The following is a 6,000-nucleotide window of genomic DNA, read 5'->3' as shown; positions in this document are numbered from 1 at the left end:
TGTGTCCGTCTGTGGTTCCTGCAGATTGACGGTGTCTGTGCACTGGCAAACCCACAGTTGGAGAGGCGCCAAAGAGCAACTGGGCCTTAAGGTTGTCTCAAACCACAATTGGGAAATGAAAATGATGTCAGGGCATGGCTTGAAACTGAAGGTTAGAGAGTACAGCCAAGCCCTCCAACAAGGACCTGCAACCAGATCTGGAAAGGAATCAGAAACCCTGTCGGATGCCTCCCTCCCGCTCTTCTTCTGTCTCTCTTTGCTCTCTCTCTGCCCCCACCATCCACCCCTGCTTTCCTTTCTCTCCCTCTCCCTACCTCTCACATTCTTCTCTCTTCCTCGCTGCTTTTCCAAGGCCAGATGGCCTTTCCTCTCTGGTGTGTCCCGGGTGTCCAACTTTATTCCCTCTCTTGGACTGGTTCTTGCTGACTTAGAGAGCCAAAGTCAAATGTGACCAAATGTGGCTGCCCCATCGCTCCTGAATTTGCATATTCTTGCTTCAAAATAACAAGAAGTAAATAAATCACATCCTTCAGAGCCAGTTCCGTGTTCCGGGGAGGAAGAATATCAAGGATCCATTGAATATCACTGTTCCATTTATGGTCAAATATCCCACCCTGGTTCAATTAGCATGACCCAGGGGCAGGATCGTATGGCTCAAAAGTGACCTCCATCTCCCATCCCTGTGGCAAGGGGACAGAAGTTCTCAAGGAAGGGGACTCATGGGATGGCGTTGGCTTTAATCCTCGAACTTTGCTGCACCTCGATCACAGATCACCTTGGAAAAGTCCCTCTACTGTGGCCAGAACTGGAGAGTCTTTAATGTAGGCACACTGTATCCTGATCCCCATTGCTTCTCCTCGGGTAGGAAAGCAGAGTCTGTGAGACTTTCCTAATAGCATATTTACATGTTAGTGAGGTCAATGGGGGGGAAGGAACATTTTATTATCATCTTTAAAGTCATACTAATGATTTAATTCAATTTATGATTGTGGAATTTAGTAAGATGGTTTCCACTGAGAGAGTCAAAGACCCAGATTGTGTGTGTGTGTGTGTGTGTGTGCATGCGCGCACACGTGCGTGCACATGCACTCATATATGATCATGCATACACAAGAATTAAAGAAGGCAGAATAGAGAAAAGAATATTTTTCTATGAAATATCCATTTAAAATTGCTCAAGTGTGCTAGAATCTTCAGAAATGCAGAATGAACCTAACCAAGACTTTGCTATGGCTTGGATATGGTTTGCATATGTCTCCCTGAAATTCATGTGCAGGAAGTTTGGTCCTCACTGTGGTGATGGTAGCAATGGATAGAGATGGGACCTACTGCAAGATAATTAGGTCACGGGGGCCTTGCCCTCAGAGGGGATTAATGTAGTCCTTGAGGGACCCCAGTGAGTTCCTGTGAGGACACTGTTATAAAGAAAGTGAATCTGGCCCCTAACTCCCTCTTGCTTGCAGTCTCACCACATGATCTCTCCCTCTTGCAAATGACCTTGCTGTGATGCCATCCACCATATTGTGATGAAGCCAGGAGACCTTCACCAGAGCTCAGCAGATGCTGTGCCCTGCTCTTGGATCTCTAGTACTGTGAGCTAAATGAGCCTCTTTTCTTTAAAAAGTGTTCCAGCTCAGGTATTTTGTTATAACAACAAAACGTAGAGTAAAACAAACTTTATGCATGACACTTAAGGAGATGACTGTTCCATTTATATCCTCTGAGATTAAAAGCTTACATTCTCCCCACTGTAAAGAGTGTGGCTTCTTTATTATATATATTTGGGGAATTCCCAGGTGTACAGCTGTTTATTAATTAACAGGTAAAATGGAGAAATTATAAGAATTGTATTAGAAATCAGACTAATCTAGATTCCAGTCCCACAATTTGGTTGTTTGAATGTTTCTGAACTTTAGATTTCATAATTTATGAAATGGAAATAATCATAGAATGTTTGCCTCCAAAATATTACTGTAGGGATTGTGTCTGTGGATATTATCATGTCTAAAATATAGCTAGCTTTCAACTTCCAAAAAGCTAGTGGAGAAAACCCAACTAAATCTAAAGTAAGCAGTGTAAGAAAAAAAACTAATAAAAAACAACTTGAAAGTCAATAAGACAATAGAAAAAGAAAAAATTCGATAAAGACAAAACCATGTTGTTTGAAAAAAATGGATAAAATTGGTAAACCTCTTGTCAGATCAGAAGAAGAAACACCAAAGATACAAATTAATATTAGGAATCAGAGGTAATGTCACTAGCAGAATCTATAGATCTTAAAGGAAAATTATAAAAATACTTTAAACAACTGTATGCCAATACATTTGATAATTTAAATGAAGTAGACGAAGTCCCTTAAAAATAAAAATTATCAAAGTTTATCCAAGAAATACATAATTTTTAATAGCTGTACATCTATGAAAAAAGTGTAATTTTAGTTAGAAACATTCACACACACACACTCATACACAATGCCAGGCCCAAGTGTCTTTAATAGTGAATCCTACCAAAAATTAAAGAAAAAATAGCCAATATACACAAACTTGACCAGAAAATTAAGAGGAAAGTATTTCACAGTTGATTTTATGAGGACAACATTATCCTAACAGCTAAACCAGGCAGAGATATTAAAGAAAAACCAATAGACCAATATCCCCCATGAACACAGATTTTTTTAAATTTAACAAAATTTTAATAAATCAAATCCATCAATGTATAAATAAGAAAAATATGTCATGACTAAATAGGGTTTTTCCAGGAATGCAAGTTTGACTTAACATTCAAAAATCCATCTAGAATTTTTTTTTAAAAAAATGAAAAGGGAAAAAAATATTAACTCAATAGACAGGGAAAAGATATTTGAGAAAATCCAACATCCATTTCTAATTCTAACAAGAATTTAAACTTACAGTTCATGAAGAATAGAATGAAACTCCCTTCACCTGATTAAAGGCATCTCCAAAAAAAAAAAAAAAATCTATGGCTAACATCATACCGAATGGCTAAAGATGGGATCCTTTCCCTTTAAGATCAGGAGCCAGACAAAAATGTCTACTCTCCCCCACTTCGTGCAACATCGGCCTAGAAGATTCTACCAGTGCACTAAGGCAAAGAAAAGCAATAAAGGGTGTTGAGATTGGAAAGACAGAGTTAAAACTGTCTTTCTTCACAGGTATCATGATTATCTTCGTAGAAAATCTGAGAGGATCTACAAAAAAGCAACTGGAACTCTTGAATGTGTTTGGCACAGCTGCGGAAATCACAACATGCATCGTGTTTATGTTGATATCCTGGTAATGAACAAATGAGACCCTTAGAGTTTTATGATGCCTCTGAGAAATGTAAAATACTTACAGATAAATCTGCCCCCCAAAAAACATGGAAAACCTACACACAGAAAACTATAAAGCATGACTAAAAGAAATTGAAGAAAATAAATACATAGAGACACCTAGCATGTTGGTGGGTCAGAAGATTCAAAATAGGGAAGACATGGGTTCACCCTAAACTTATTCATAGATTCATTACAATCACACTCAAAATTTCAGCAGGCTTTTAAAATGTAGAAATTAACAAACTGATTCTATCATTTATGTGGACACACTCTCAGGCTTAGAATAGCCAGGGTAACGTTGGCAAAGGTAGTTCGAGTTCAAGGGGGACTAACACTATCTCATTTCCCGGATTATTTTAAATTCATAATATTGAAGACAGTGTGGTATTTCATTGTTCTATTTTTTTTCTAAATGTAGAAAAAATAGAACAATGAAATAGCACAGAAACTCCAGAAATAGATCTACACCTTTTAGAAACTCATTTTCAACAAAGCTGGTAGAGACTGTCAGTGGAGAAAGGGAAGTCTTTTTTTTTTCCAATGAGTGAAACAATTGGATATCTATATGCAGAAATTAATATTAATAAAAAGGAACAAATTTTGACCCAGGTCTCATAGTATTAAAAAAATTAACTCAATTATAAACCTACACATAAGACTTAATTCTAATATACCTTTTAGGGAAATAATTCTTAGGTGAAAAACTTTTGTGACCTTGATTTAAGCAAAGATTTCCTGTCTGCTACATCAAAAGCACAATCCATATAAGAATAAATTGATAAAATGGACTTAATTAAAATTTAAAACTTCTGTTCCTCAAAAGAAATAGTTAAGAGAGCGAAAAGGCAAGAGGTAGAAGGGGAGAAATATTTGCAAATCAAATATGATATCTGATAAAGGGCTGTATCCAGAATACATCAAGAACTCTCAAAACTCGATAATTTTCCACAAAACTCATTTTTAAAAGTAAGTAAGAGATTTGAAAAGATACCTCATCAGAAAATATATACAGATGGAAATTAAGCACATGAAAAGATAGTCAATGCCATTAGTCGTTAGGAATGCAAATGGAAAAACCAAAGTGCGATACCATTACACACCTATCAAAATAGCTTCCAAGGGTTGGCAAGGCTTGGAGGAATTTAAGTGCTCATGCACTCGTGGTAGAAATAAAAATGGTAGAGCCACTTTGGAAGAGTTTTCCAGTTTCTTAAAAACTAAAGCATATCCCCACCATGTGATCCCGTCATTCCATTTCTAGGAGAAATGAGAGCACAGAGCACATGCTACCACAGAGACTTGCATACAAACCATTGTAGCCATTTTCTTTGCATTGGCACCACCCTGCAAGCAACCCCAAAGCCCATCAGCAGGCCAATGGATCAACTTTGAGATATTCATTCAAGAGACGGTTCCTCAGCAACAAGAATAACGAATTCACGATACATGGAAGACACACACATGTTGAATGAATTTCAAAATAATTATGCTGAGTTAAAGAAAATGGGGAGGGAGTATATTTCCTACATGATTCTATTTAAATAAATTCTAAGAAATGCAAATGAATGCAAAATGTGAGAAAACATATCAGTGGTTTCCTGGGAAGAGAGGAGCATGGGGTAAGGAAGGAAAGGGAGGGATTCCTAAAGGGCAAGGGGACACCTCCAGAGATGATGGATGGGTATGCTCACCTCATTGGTTGTGGTGATGGACCCACAGGTGTGTACAGATGTCAAAACTTAGCAAATACTATGAGTCACGATTTATTTATCACAAGCAATTATTTTTCAATAAAGCTAGTTTATGCATCAAAAGCAATTATCCCTCAATAAAGGTGTTAAAATATGTAGGTTATTGTCTAATGCATAGATATGCACATGGTTTTTAGAAAGGGCTGGAAGAGTCCACACCAAGTTGTTAAGTACGCATTGCACTCAAAGGTGGAAGGGTTTGAGTGAAGACTCATACTATGTATCCACAGTACCATTTACATCTTTTACAAGAATATATTTATGAATTACTTGTGTGATTTTCACAATTAACATTTTTTTTAATGTAGCCAAAGACAGCAGCAAGCCGTATCTATCATAGCTAAGGGGGAAAAAAAAAAAAAACTCTTTCTGGCTTCAGGTCAAAAGACATTTTAAATGAAAACATAACACCCATCACCTCCATCTATGTCTGGGTGGAAACAGGTGAGCGCTAAGACGCAAATCGTGCCCTTTGGAAAGATTTTAAAGGTGAAGAGTTATTTTTATAAAGCGTCTCCACGTTCCCCTGCATCACAAAGACGCCACACTATTTACAAAGTGTTAATAAGGGCGGGTCCTTATTTCTACAATGGGTGGGGGTGGTGGAGTGCAGAAAAGAAACTGGTGAGAAATGTGGACTAAATGGAAAGAAGAGAAAGGAAAAGAGGAAAGAAAGAGTGGTGAGGAAGAGGGAGAAGAGGTTGTGTGGCTTATGGCAACAGAGGATGAGGATGGAGGAGAAAGAAAAGCAGGTGGGCTGTGTGGGTGGGGGATGGTGATGGTGGTAGTGGAACTGTATCAATTTTTATCTATCTTTTACTGTGTATCTTGAATTTGCTTCTAATATCACAGAGCCCGGGACAGGGAACAAGGGGTTAGAGAAGTTCCTGATTTGGGCAAAAGGTTCACCTGCAC

The sequence above is a fragment of the Marmota flaviventris genome, chromosome 19, assembly GCF_047511675.1.
Source record: "Marmota flaviventris isolate mMarFla1 chromosome 19, mMarFla1.hap1, whole genome shotgun sequence".
Classification (NCBI taxonomy): Eukaryota; Metazoa; Chordata; class Mammalia; order Rodentia; family Sciuridae; genus Marmota; species Marmota flaviventris.
Note: the sequence above shows the minus strand (reverse complement) of the source record.